The sequence below is a fragment of the Oncorhynchus gorbuscha genome, linkage group LG04 (genome assembly GCF_021184085.1).
Source record: "Oncorhynchus gorbuscha isolate QuinsamMale2020 ecotype Even-year linkage group LG04, OgorEven_v1.0, whole genome shotgun sequence".
NCBI classification, from domain to species: domain Eukaryota; kingdom Metazoa; phylum Chordata; class Actinopteri; order Salmoniformes; family Salmonidae; genus Oncorhynchus; species Oncorhynchus gorbuscha.
Window position 1 is genome coordinate 36,934,006 of NC_060176.1, and position 14,242 is coordinate 36,948,247.

The 14,242-nt window shown below is 40.9% G+C and overlaps 1 long non-coding RNA gene and 1 pseudogene across 1 annotated transcript; one reads left to right on the forward strand and one right to left on the reverse strand.

Moving 5' to 3' along the window:
- Positions 1-227: 227 nt before the first annotated feature.
- LOC124034023 lies at positions 228-4,388 on the reverse strand (annotated as a pseudogene).
- A 6,892-nt stretch (positions 4,389-11,280) lies between these two features.
- Positions 11,281-13,104, forward strand: LOC124033206. Its single transcript, XR_006838335.1, has 2 exons — positions 11,281-12,189; positions 12,440-13,104. It is a non-coding gene; the product is annotated as an uncharacterized LOC124033206 (long non-coding RNA).
- Positions 13,105-14,242: the final 1,138 nt, after the last annotated feature.

Here is a 14,242-nt window from a genome sequence, read left to right on the forward strand (position 1 = left end):
AAGTATCAAAACTGTAAAAACAATATGTAGCTTTTCTGCAGAAAGAACCAGCCTCATAAATTTATGACTTTATCCTTTTTCTTCAGTGTGGCCCTAGTACTCTGTCATATAAACAAATACACATTCCATATGAATATAAAAACACAATGTGTAACATTATGTTCCTTTATTGAATGGACAAAACAAAGCAGGTAAACCATCAGCTCCTTTCGAAACTGAAGTCACAGTGACTCTACAAGATGGAATGCACAGAATCCAAGCATATTATACAAAATGATACATACACATTCAAAGGTCTGTATATAACACACCCTGCATGTCTGCACACTAAAATAAATGCAGGACAAATCCATACACATCAACTGAACAGACAAATGAATGGATGCAGTAGCCTCCCTGCAGCCTTGTATTACACACAGTATACCGCACAAACATCATAAGAGGCCAAATTCGTAAAAAAACGAACCCAAAAAAAAAACAAATTCCTCTGCCACCGCAGGACATATTTAACCAAAATTGAAAGCACACATACTAACTAAAATAATTCAACACATATTGGTCCCTCAGCAGCCGACCACTGTCGTCATCAGGGAAGATTGCCGGATTGTCCCAGTCCATGGCTGGTGGCACTCTGGGGGCCCTCTCCTTCCTCAGGCAGGCCACATTGTGGAGGACAGCACAAGCCACAGTAATATCACATGCCCTAACAGGGCTGACCCTTAATTTGTGAAGGCAGTGAAAGCGTGCCTTCAGGAGGCCAAAGGTCATTTCAACTCTGGCCCTGGTCCTGGCATGGTTGTAGGCCTGCTGTGCTTCCTGGGGGTCTGTGAAAGGTGTCAGGAGAAAAGGCTGGCAGCCATACCCCCTGTCTCCCAGCAACACACCAGAGAATTCACCTGTCAACACAAAATCTCATCATTACTACCTCATAAACACAGTGATATTCTTGACACAGCCATGATGGTTATAAATAGGGGTTGTGTGGCTTACCTTGTGATAGGCACTGATAGATTTCAGAGGCCCGAAAGATTCTGGAGTCATGGACTGAGCCAGGCCATTTTGCCACAACATTGCTGATCACACAGTCAGCATTGCAGACCATCTGAAATCATAAGATGAGGAATATTACACCAATCAATGCACATCACTGGCAATGCAGAGTGTTCGTCAATGGACAATATCAAAAAGTTATGTTCACCTGAACATTAATGCTGTGAAAGGATTTCCTATTCACAAAATCGGCCTCATGGGCACCTGAGGGGGCTTTTATCCTTATGTGTTTGCAGTCCACTGCACCAATGACATTGGGGAAACCTGTCACACAAAGTAATGAGTATCCTACTATGTGTTAACAGTTGTCCTGTAATTTGTAGATCCTCTTACCTGCAATCCTATAGAACTCCTCTTTGATGTCACAGAGTCTTCTGTGGCCAGGGAAGGAGATGAAGACATCTGCTAATGCTTTGATAGCCAGACACACACTCCTTATTGTGCGGCAAATTGTGGCCTTGTTCAGCTGTTCTGCATCCCCCACTGAGTACAGGAAGGCTCCACTAGCAAAAAGCGCAAGGCCACACAAACCATTTGCTCCACACTCAGTGCATGGCTCCGTGCAGTGCGGTGCTTAATCCTGGGACCCAGTAGTCTGCATAGATACCTGATGCCATCTGCAGAAAACCTGTATCTTTCATATAGATGGTCGTCAGGGAAGGCCAGTGGGTCCAACCGGTCCCTGAAGACCCTTTCTCGCCTGAAGGCTCTCCTCAGCACAAGTGCTTCTTCATCCACCACATCTCGCACGAATGGGCATGCCATTGTCAGAGCAGAAAGGAACACACAATTTTGGGCCTTCATATAGGCTAGTGGCCACACCTGGTGCTGGGGGTGGGCAAAAGAGGGCGATGCCTTATAACGATGACTTGGTTGTACTGATTGCTGGGAAAATAAAAAAAACCTTAGAAAGATGCCACCGTCCTGTGTGCTCACAATAAGAGCTCATATGTCATGGCTCACTTGACTTTACGAGAATATACCTAATTTTTATTTTGAGCTGTGTCATCTTCTTGGAGCTGGGGGAGGAAATACAAATAATGATTTGTGTTACAGTTAGCATACAGTGTACATTGAAGGCATATCTCACCTCCCTCTCAAGTTTTTTTATTTCAAGGTCCAGTTTCCTAATTGTCCTCTTTTTTATTTCGGACTCCAGTGCAAGATTTTCCATCTTTTTCTTCTTGTACTGAATGTCTATGTCTGCCAGTTCTATTTGGCGCCGGAGGTGGTTGCCATACAACTTTCTGATAGCTTGTGAGCTCTGTGAACACAATACAATTAGCGCAGCTGGAATTTGGCAGGATGTGGTGTCCTTTTATTAATACGCACTATGTTGCCAGGCTGGTTTTCCCACTGTATAGCATCTGGGTCCTGTAAAAGAAATTAGATTTTTTGATTTTGATGAGGACTCCTCACCATTGTAGAGTAAATAGTACTTTCACAGTCTTACCATGATACCTCATGCCTTCTGGAATCCAGAGAGATGGGCTCCTCCTCATCATCATCGTCTCCATCATGTGCTGTTGCTGCTGCACTGGGGCCTTCACCCTATCACATTTAATCGGATTCATATTGAAGCTAGTAGACAAGACATGCCAGGCCTACAGTATGCCTTTGATGGAGTACTCACTGGATCAGCATCGTCTGGTGCTTGTGCTGGTGGCTCTAACAGGAACACAGTGCTGCCAGACACTGCAAGGCAATAGGTAAACCAAAGTCAGACAGTCCAAATTGATTCAATATGAATGTGGTTGTATCCCATGTAGAGATGGAAGGACATACCTTGAATGAAGCGGGTGGCATCTTGGGAGGAACCTATGCTCGTCTCTTTCCCCCCAGGGATCCCCTCTAAGACGGGCCTGCCTTTATTTAGCTCCAAGGCCATGTCCTCTGCTGGGGTAAGGTCAGCCTTTGGTGACCCACCACCCGTGCCTTGTCTGTGGGTATTCTTTTTCACTGCTAAAACAGTACAGACAATGTGTGAGCAGGCACCTTCTGGGTACAATATATGCTTGTGCTTTGTTAAATATTAGTCAGGGACCATACCATTCTGCAGAATGCTCTTGTATTTGATTTTGACCTGCTGCCATGTCCGTTTTGGCCCGTTCATGTTTAATCTACACACACACACACACACACATTTAATGGAGTCACACTGCAAAAAATTACTTGGTATTTTTGTCTTGTTTTCAGTAAAAATATATATTTTTTAAATTAAATAAAGATGTATTTTCTTGATTTGCTAAATGACCTAGCAAAATAAGTATAGTTTAGACAAAAAATATAAACTTTAAGTAAATGTGTGCTTAAAACAAGCAAATAAAAAATCTGTCAATATAATAAAAATTCTCTTGAAATAAGTTTACTTTTTCCATAAACACTTAATTTTAGAAAAGTTCTCGTTTCACTGGCAGATTTTTTTGCTTATTTTCCTAGGTAATTTTGCTCAAGAAAATATTCAAGATGTTTTTTAGATATTTTTTTTTGCTGAAAACAAGACAAAAATACTAAGTAAGAAAGACATTTTTGCAGTGCAGTGAGCAACCGACCTTGGGTCCTTTGAAAGGCGCTATATAAATTAAAGTGATTATTATTATAGCTCATCTATTTATTTAATTAAATTGTATTTATATAGCACTTTTCACAATTGTTTCATTCTGTCAAAGCAGCTTTACATTAATGAAAGCAGGAGAAACACAAAAAAAACGGTGGACAACATAAGAAGCAGAGTACAACGGCTAAGATTAAACCGTACTGAGCGTAGTAACGTTAAATAATAATGTAACGCTTTAATAATAATTTATCATAGCTTTATACACTGTGATGGACTTACTTTACACAATTTCACTCATATCTGCAGTGCATTTCAATTAAAAATTTAACCGTTTCATAATTACAGTACAACTGCGTTTTTGGAGATGTGAATTAAATATTTGAATTGTAATTGTGACGTTTCAGCGGAGCGGTGAGTGTGTAATTGTGCACTACTTACGCATTCAGGCGGTCTGCAATACTTTGCCACGCTTTTTCTCTTTGCTTTATCACTGTGGCGGTGTTGCCTTTCTTCTTAATTATATCTTTTACCTCCTCGTATGCCTCCATGAGGATTTGTGCTTCCGACGGGGAAAAGTACGCGGCTCTAGTTGCCATGGTAAATCAGTTAATCTGTGATCTGTGGCGGGGTCTATTTGAGTGAGCCGTGAGCGCGCACCTATCCAGGATTGGTTTCACTTGGCTTAATGAATCCGTGTCTGCTCATCCTGGCTTGGTCTTTGTGCAACCAATTAAGCCTGGACGCACATGTTTTGGCTTCATTGAGCTCAGCTGAGTCATTTATCCCGGATGTCTTAATTCTACTTTTGTGCAACAGGCCCCTGTTCCGGTTGTTTCTTTGTGGTTTTGTTATTCAGTGTTCAGTTTACTTTATTAAAAAGATGAACACGTACTGCTCTGCGCATTGGTCCCCACCTTCTTCCCACGACAGGCGTTACACTATGTCAATTTCTATGTATGAATAGGGTCATATCATTAAATGCAGCAGAGAGCCCACTCTGGATATTTGACATATTTGAAGAGTATACTGTTACAAACAAAATATCTAAAAACATGCTAGTGTAAATCAAAAAGAGTCATTTTGAGATATTCATATTAATATTTTTTATGTTAAATAAATAAATGTGGACATTTGGATTTCAGAATCGAGACGTACTTTGAGAGAACATTATGGAGTATAATGACACCAAGATGTCTATAATATATACGGCTCATGTGTAGGTCTAAAAAGGGCCTAAAATTGCCAATTTCATCATTATAAAAAAGTTTTTTAATGTAAAATGTAAAAAGCATGTTAAATATCCTTCCTCCCAATGAAGTTCCTATGTGAGAATTGCCACTAGGCCTAAAATCTGAGATACCAAAAGTATGTTTAACTCCCTCAGAAATGGAATCGCCCTACAGTGGCTTCGGATCGGGGGAGAAGGGCCTTGGTCAGGGATGTGACCAAGAACCCGATGGTCACTCTGACAGAGCTCCAGAGTTCCTCCGTGGAGATGGGAAAACCTTCCAGAAAGACAACCATCTCTGCAGCACTCCATCAACCAGGCCTTTATGATAGAGTGGTCAGACTGAAGCTTCTCCTCAGTAAGAGGCACATGACAGCCCACTTGGAATTTGACAAAATCACCTAAAGACTCTCAGACCATGGGAAACAAGATTCTCTGGTCTGATAAAACCAAAATGTAACTCTTTGGCCTGAATGACGGGTCACATCTGGAGGAAACCTGGCACAATCCCTACGATGAAGCATGGTTGTGGCAGCATCATGCTGTGGGGATGTTTTTCAGCGACAGGGAATGGGAAACTAGTCAGGATCGAGGCAAAGATGAATGGAGAAAAGTACAGAGAAATTCTTGATGAAAACCTTCTCCAGAGCACTCTGCCCTAGTCTGAGGTCCTAAGGTTAATCTTCTAACAGGACAACGACCCTAAGCACACAGCCAAGACAATGCAGGAGTGGCTTCGGGACAAGTCTCTGAACGTCCTTGAGTGGCCCAGCCAAAGCCCAGACTTGAACCTGATTGAACATCTCGGGAGAGAGAGAGATAGAGACCTGAAAATAGCTGTGCAGCAACCCTCCCCATCCAACCTGAAACAGCTTGAGAGGATCTGCAGAAAATAATGGGAGAAACTCCCCAAATAGAGGTGTGCCAAGCTTGTAGCGTCATACCCAAGAAGACTCGTTGCTGTAATCATTGCCATATGTGCTTCAACAAAGTACTGTATAGGCACTGTATATGAAAGTTGGATGAAATAATTACAAAACTAATACAAAAACAAAGTAAAAAACGAAATACTGAAAAATGTAGTATTCAAAAGAAATTAACAATAATCATTCCAAACCAGAGAGAGAGCACGAGAGAGACCTAGGGAGCGATAGAAAGAGACAGAGGGAGAGGAACACAGACAGACAGACAGACAGACAGACAGACAGACAGACAGACAGACAGACAGACAGACAGACAGACAGACAGACAGACAGACAGACAGACAGACAGACAGACAGACAGACAGACAGACAGACAGACAGACAGACAGACAGACAGACAGACAGACAGACAGACAGACAGACAGACAGACAGACAGACAGACAGACAGACAGACAGACAGACAGACAGACAGACAGACAGACAGACAGAGAGAGGGAGAGAGAGAGAAATTGATCTCATTAGTCTCCAAGGATGGTATATGTCAGTCAGTCATGAAGTCTTGTAATGCTCCCAGCCAGACTATTGGAGCAGCTCAGCCTTGATCTATCTGTTGCTGTGACCCCTCACAGTGGGAGGCAGGAAACCGGGTGTGTCAATAAAGACAAGGTGTCACATCTGGAGTTTACCCCCCCCCCTTGTTACGGCTGTCTAACATAACACACTCCCCATTACGACATATCAATGTAAAAAGATATTGGCTTGTTCAACATTATGCATCTCATAGGCCTACAGCATGGTTCCCCAACTGGCAGCCCTCGGACAAATGTGGTTTTATTTGGCAGCCCCAAAGTTTTCTGAGCAACAAAATAATAATTGTTGGACGCAAGACTGTGAACACCAGGCAATCAGATAAAATGTATTTACATTTTGTAAATCTCTTCACATGCATAATACACTACTTGACCAAAAGTGTGTGGAAACCTGCTCGTTGAACATGTCATTGCAAAATCATGGGCATTAATATGGAGTTGGTCCCCCCTTTGCTGCTATAACAGCCTGCACTCTACTGGGAACGGTTTCCACTAGATGTTGAAACATTTCTGTGGGGACTAACTTCCATTCAGCCACAAGAGCATTAGTGAGGTTGGGCACTGGTGTTGGGCGATTAGACCTGGCTCGCAGTCAGCGTTCCAATTCATCCCAAAGGTGTTTGATGGGATTGAGGTCAGGGCTCTGTGCAGAACAGTCAAGATATTCCACACAGGTAGCGTTCTCCTGGCATCCGCTAAACCTAGATTTCTCTATCAGACTGACAGATGGCGAAGTGTGATTCATCACTCCACTCTCTTTGCTTATTTGAGCTGCTCTTGCCATAATATGGACTTGGTCTTTTACCAAATAGGGCTATCTTCTGTATACCACCCTTACCTTGTCACAATACAACTGGCTCAAATGCATTAAGAAGGAAAGAAATTCCACACATTAACCTTTAACAAGGCACACCTGTTTTGATGTCTTCACTATTATTCTACAATGTAGAAAATACAAAAAATAAAGAAACCCTTGAATGAGTAGGTGTGTCCAAACTTTTGACTGGTACTGTATAGTGTGTGATCGTATAGAAATAATAATAAATAATACTTGATTGGATTTTTCTACCAACTGAGGTATTCAATGCGCTCTACATAGTAGGGGGAAACACCACATCCACCATCAATGTGTAGCATCCACCTCAGTGATGCATGGCGACCATTTTTATGTTACAATGCTCAGCACATATCAGTTATCAGGTGGAGAGGTGAGTAGTGATATTTGCCAATTAGGAATGAGGGAGATGATTAGGTGGCCTTGATGGAATGTGACCAGGTTGGGAATTTATCATTTAGCCATGACACCAGGGTGAACACCCCTACTCTTACAATAAGTGCCATGGGATTTAAAATCATGATTGATTGGATTTATTGTGTGTAGATTGACGAGGGAAAAAAAACGATTTAATCCATTTTAGAACAAGGCTGTAACATAACAGAATTTGGAAAAAGTCAAGGGGTCTGGATAAACTATAGACTTACCTAAACGGTATGGTACATCTAATCTTCCTGTGAGTCAGAAACGGGACCCTCATGAATAGTGTAGAAGCTCTCTCAGCCAGTAATAACCTACCTGTGACCGTAGTATACCATAGAAGTCAGTCACAAGAGCATCCACAGGGGAACACAAAGTTAACGGACAAATAAAAAGACTTGCGCAACACAAAGCTTTTATTTTTTGATTATTTTATATTTGTATATTTTTTAAAACCTTCATTTAACTAGGCAAGTCAGTTCTTATTTACAATGACAGCGTACCCCGTACCCTGTCATCAAGGCAACGTGTGGCTACTTTGAAGTATCTCAAATATAAAATGAAGCATTTATTTGGGCTGCAATTTCTAAGGCTAGAACTCTAATGAACTTATTCTCTGCAGCAGAGGTAACTCTGCGTCTTCCATTCCTCATGAGAGCTAGTTTCATCATAGTGCTTGATGGTTTTTGCAACTGCACTTGAAGAAACTTTAAAATGTTCTTGGAATTTTCCGTATTTGGTTATTTGAGCTGTTCTTGCCATAATATGGACTTGGTCTTTTACTAAATAGGGCTATCTCATGTATACCACCCCTACCTTGTCACAACACAACTGATTGGTTAAAACGTATTAAGAAGGAAAGAAATTCCTGTTAATTAAAATGCATTCCAGGTGACTACATCATGAAGCTGTATTGTGGAAATTCAGTACTGAGAGAGACTTAGTCATTTGTTCAAACGATTATCTTTACTTAATATCGATTAATTATTGCGATAATGAAACCGTCGATTCCACACATTGAAGTGTGTTGCCGAGTGCTTAACTGATAATGAAAAAAAAACAGACGTTATTTGGGACCTAAAAATGCTTAGTCAGCCTGGTTCAAACCTTCCCATAAACCACCTTGGTCCATCTCCTGGTTATTTGCACGGGATATTATTTTACTTCCATCCCAGCTTAGTTTCCCAGATGCCAGGATGATGAGACAATGAGGCATTGTTCTAAACTCTTCCAGGCTATCTCAGGTCACACACACTACATCTTGTCTGTGGAATGCCAGCTTTTTAGGTTTTTGTCACCAAGTCATTGTCAGCTCAAGCCATCTCTAGCAGACCAACTGCAGGAAGCTAGAGTGGAAACACAGGATTAAACAGAACAGAAATGTCCTACTATTTGTTAAGTATTAATGACTAAATATTAATATCAAACAAATCAGGTAAATATGTCATTTTTCTATTTTGAGAATTCTCTCAACTTAAAAGTAAAATTACATGGTTTACACAGATGAGAAAATAAAATGAGGAATCAAACAACTTTTAACTGCATAACAAACGTCCTTGACTAGTATATTACCGTTATAAATGATCATCCGTTGGTTCACTGAGTTTCTACCTTAACATAAAATATCCTTCATTGGGAATGACATTAAAATATTGTTTAAGAAATTCTCAGCCACCTAAACCGAGTACATTTTCCATCACTACAAAACAATTCAACATGTCGATACTGAGCATACCCCCATTGGTCAGCATGGTAGAAATAACCATTTCCATCCCCAAAGAACCATCTGTAAATACAAAAATGAGCATATCTTGTTGGACAAATCCAGGTAGTGACTCCTTGTTTAAGTCACATTTCTTCCGTTAAGTGCCTAATGAACATGACCCAAGACAAGCATCATGTTCCCACTATGTATAAGGCAATCGCCTATGGACTCTATTCACATTAGCATAAACCTGCTATAGTTCTTGAGTATTATCATCAAAAATTGAAATTTGGCAATGGATATACAGTTGAAGTCAGAAGTTTACATACAGTTAGGTTGTAGTCATTAAAACTAATTTTTCAACCATTCCACAGTTTTTTTTGTTAACAAACTATAGTTCTGGCAAGTCGGTTAGGACATCTACTTTGTGCATGACACGTCATTTTTCCTACAATTGTTTACAGACAGATTATTTCACTTATAATTCACTGTATCACAATTCCAGTGTGTCAGAAGTTTACATGCACTACGTTGACTGTGCCTTTAAACAGCTTGGAAAATTCCAGAAAATGATGTCATGGCTTTAGAAGCTTCTGATAGGCTAATTGACATCATTTGAGTCAATTGGAGGTGTACCTGTGGATGTATTTCAAGGCCTACCTTCAAACTCAGTGCCTCTTTGCTTGACATCGTGGGGAAAACTAAAGAAGACCTCAGAATTTCTTTTTGTAGACCTCCACAAGTCTGGTGGGAGTAATTCCCAAACGCCTGACGGTACCATGTTCATCTGTACATCTGTACAAACAATAGTACGTATAAACACCATGGGACCAAGCAGCCATCTTTACCGCTCAGGAAGGAGACGCGTTCTGTCTCCTAGAGATGAATGTACTTTGGTGCGAAAAGTGCAACTCAATCCCAAAACAACAGCAAAGGACCTTGTGAAGATGCTGGAGGGAACAGGTACTAAAGTATCTATATCCACGGGTCCTATGTTGACATAACCTGAAAGGCCACTCAGCAAGGAAGAAGCCAATGCTCCAAAACCGCCATAAAAAAAGACTATGGTTTGCAACTGCACATGGGGACAAAGATCATACTTTTTGGAGAAATGTCCTCTGGTCTGATGAAACAAAAATGTTTGGCCATAATGACCATCGTTATGTTTGGAGGAAAAAGGGGGACGCTTGCAAGCTGAAGAACACCATCCCAACCGTGAAGCACGGGGGTGGCAGCATCATGTTGTGGGGTTGGCTTTGCTGCAGGAGGGACTGGTGCACTTCACAAAATAGATGGCATAATGAGGGAGGAAAATGATGTGGATATATTTAAGCAACATCTCAAGACATCAGTCAGGAAGTTAAAGCTTGGTCATAAATGGGTCTTCCAAATGGACAATGACCCCAAGCATACTTCCAAAATTGTGGCAAAATGGCTTAAGGACAACAAATTCAAGGTATTGGAGTGGCCATCACAGAGCTCTTATCTCAATCCTATAGAAAATATGTGAAAAGAACTGAAAAAGCGTGTGCGAGCAAGGAGGCCTACAAACCTGACTCAGTTACACCAGCTCTGTCAGGAGGAATGGGCCAAAATTCAAGGTTACCTGAAACATTTTACGCAAGTTAAACAATTTAAAGGCAATGCTACCAAATACTAATTGAGTGTATGTAAACTTCTGACCCACTGAGAATGTGATGAAAGAAATAAAAGCTTAAATAAATAATTCTCTACCATTATTCTGACATTTCACATTCTTAAAATAAAGTAGTGATCCTAACTGACCTAAAACAGGGAATTTTGTCAGGAATTGTGAAAAACTGAGTTTAAATGTATTTGGCTAAGGTGTATGTAAACTTCCGACATCAACTGTATGTCCTTGAACCGAATACTTTAAACGGAAGTAGTGCTTGAGTTACTCAACGAGCAGCACTGAGCTAGCCTGCAACGTCACTTCCTGAAGAAGCTCAAACTGTGAATGTTATCTCCATGAGACTTAATTTGGCTTCAATGCGCTATTGAGTCTAAACATAAGATTGAATGGTGTCACGTGAGTGACGTTGAGCCCTAATGATCTCCTCGATGCGGAAAACGCAAACGGAATCGCGGATGTTGGTAATAAAAATTTAATCAACTGTAAAACGTGGAATATTGCAGAATTTCCCATAATTTGGCTGAAATTTATTTTAAAAATATCTAAAGTAGTCCTAATTATTGTAGTAACCTAAATGATTTCATAATTGTAAAATTACAGACGAGTAGGCCTAGCGAAAAATATTTCAGTTTTCGATTGAGGTGTTTTGAGAGAGGGGGGGCTCGGGCTCGGTCTTGTCTTGTGTTCGTGGGACCCTTACGCCACCTCACAACTTGGCTGTCAGTTTGATAATCATGTTGAAGTGGCTGTCTGAGAAGGCCACATATATTCGACCCTAACCCCTATTTTCAGAGCAGGGCAATACCCAAAGGACTATTACTAGTCAGGCGATAAGCTGTTTTGCAAATTATGTCAACATACTATTGATGGACCCGGAAAAATGTGTGATGACCACTTAGTCTGAAGCCCATGTGATGTACAAGGAAAAGCACCGTGCCCATCAGCAGATTTAAGACGATAATTTATTCAGGACTTTGTGGCTGTGTACGCAGAGTCTGACATCCCCTTAGAAAAGCTAAGAAAGCTACGCCCCTTTGTAGTGAAGCATTGCAAACAGGGAGGGGCGTTGCCTGTAAATGTGAGCAGCCTCCGTCAAACGCACCTGCCCCGTGTGTTCGACCAACATATGACTGCCGTTCTACAGAAGATCCATGGGAAGAAGTTTGCGGTGGTTGTTGACAAGACAACAGATGCAAGGGATTGCAGCGTTGTAAACATCGTCATTGGTGAGTTAGCAGCCTATTAATATACCGTTGCAATAGCCTTCATTTACATTCTGCAATGTGAATTGTAGGTATGCAAGTTGGGATATTCCAAATGACGAGCTATCATGGTGAAATATAGCGATGCATAATTTCAGCAGCCGTCTCTGTATCTATATTGTGTTTACACTTGACATTTAAATAACACTTGTATTTTGTCACAATATTATTTTAGGTTAAAACATAATTCAAGTTTTTCCTTATTTCATTGCAGGTGTTGAAAACCAGTACTTTCTGGTGGATGTCATTTTCATGGACAGATGCAACGACTCAACGTTTTCCCAAGCTATACTAGCCTCACTCCACAGCAACCATCTGAACCTGACTGATGCCTTGGCAGTGGTCACAGATAATTCATCCTAATGCCTGAAGACATACAAGGAGGTTCTGAAAGGAGTGATGCCCAACAGTGTCCATGTAACCTGTCTCTGCCATGTCATCAATCTGGTGGGTGAGACCTGGCAGCACTACAACTATTGCTCTTAAGTTGCATCCCTTGTGACATGGATGAGATGAGATAAGATGGGTGAGCTTCCTCATTGTGAAGGAGTTTGTGCAGGCCAAGGCTCCTCCTGAAGCAGTGAGCTCCAGATGGAATAGCTGGTTTGAGGCAGTGAAGTACCATGCAGTGCATGTTCTTCTGTACAGAGAGTTTTTGTTGGCAGAAAAGTCATCATCCGAGGTAGTCTCAAACATCCCCAGCCAGCTGGAAACAGAAGGTTGCTGCATTGTTGCCTAGGTTCTTGCATTACTTTTTTTTCACTAATATTGAAACACTTAGTAGAACTCTGTATTGAGCCCTTTCCTTGATAAAAAATTGTGCAATGTTGTGTTGCATCATTACAAATGTACTGTTATCTTATTAAATTGTTGACTTTTTATTAATTCAGATTATTAGACACTCTGATGATAAAATGTGCATAAATCGTAAAACACAGAGTTCAGAAAAAGGAAAAAAAGTAATTTGGGAAAAAAAAATACGGATTTCACAGGGCCATAGTGATGGCTTTGTCCATTCATATACACAGTCATTCCCACCAGCAAAGCCTCTGCTTCCCAAATAAAACATCAACAAAAAACAAAGCAGAATCCTAATGGCCATAGCCTTCTCCCTGAGGTGGTCAGTCAGTAGCCCATTTGAAAGCTCTCACAACATTTCTCATCTTTGTCACCTCTCTTGAATAGTAAATGCCGCCAGGTATGGGTAAAAAAAAGCACGAGGGTCCAGAGTGTATGTTTACATTTAACAAAAATATAAAATGCAACATGTAAAGTGTGGGTCCCATGTTTCATGAGTGGAAATATAAGATCCTAGAAATGTTCCATATGCACAAAAAGCTTATTTCTCACAAATGTTGTGCACAAATTTGTTTACATCTCTATTAGTGAGCATTTCTCCTGTGTCAAGATAATCCATCCAACTGACAGGTGTGGCATATCAAGAAGCTGATTAAACAACATTACACAGGTGCATCTTGTGCTGAGGTTAATAAAAAGCCACTAGGATGTGCAGTTTTGTCACACAACACAATGTCACAACTGGCATGCTGACTGCAGGCATGTCCACCAGAGCTGTTGCCAGATAATTTAATGTTCATTTCTACACCATTATCCGCCTCCAATTTCATTTTAAAGAATTTGGCAGTACGTCCAACCAGCCTCAAAACCACAGATCACATGTATGGCGTTGTGTGGCGAGCGGTTTGCTGATGTCAACATTGTGAATAGAGTGCCCCATGGTGGCAATGGGGTTATGGTATTGGCAGGCATAAACTACAGACAACAAACACAATTGCATTTTATTGATGGCAAATTGAATGCACAGAGATACCGTGATGAGATCCTGAGGCCCATAGTCGTGCCATTCATCCGCCGCCATCAAATCAAATGTTATTTGTCACATGCGCCGAATAGAACAGGTGGAGTAGACCTTACAGTGAAATACTTACTTACAAGACCTTAACCAACAATACAGTTTTAAGAAAAGTCTTAAACAAAACATTTGAATAAAAAAATC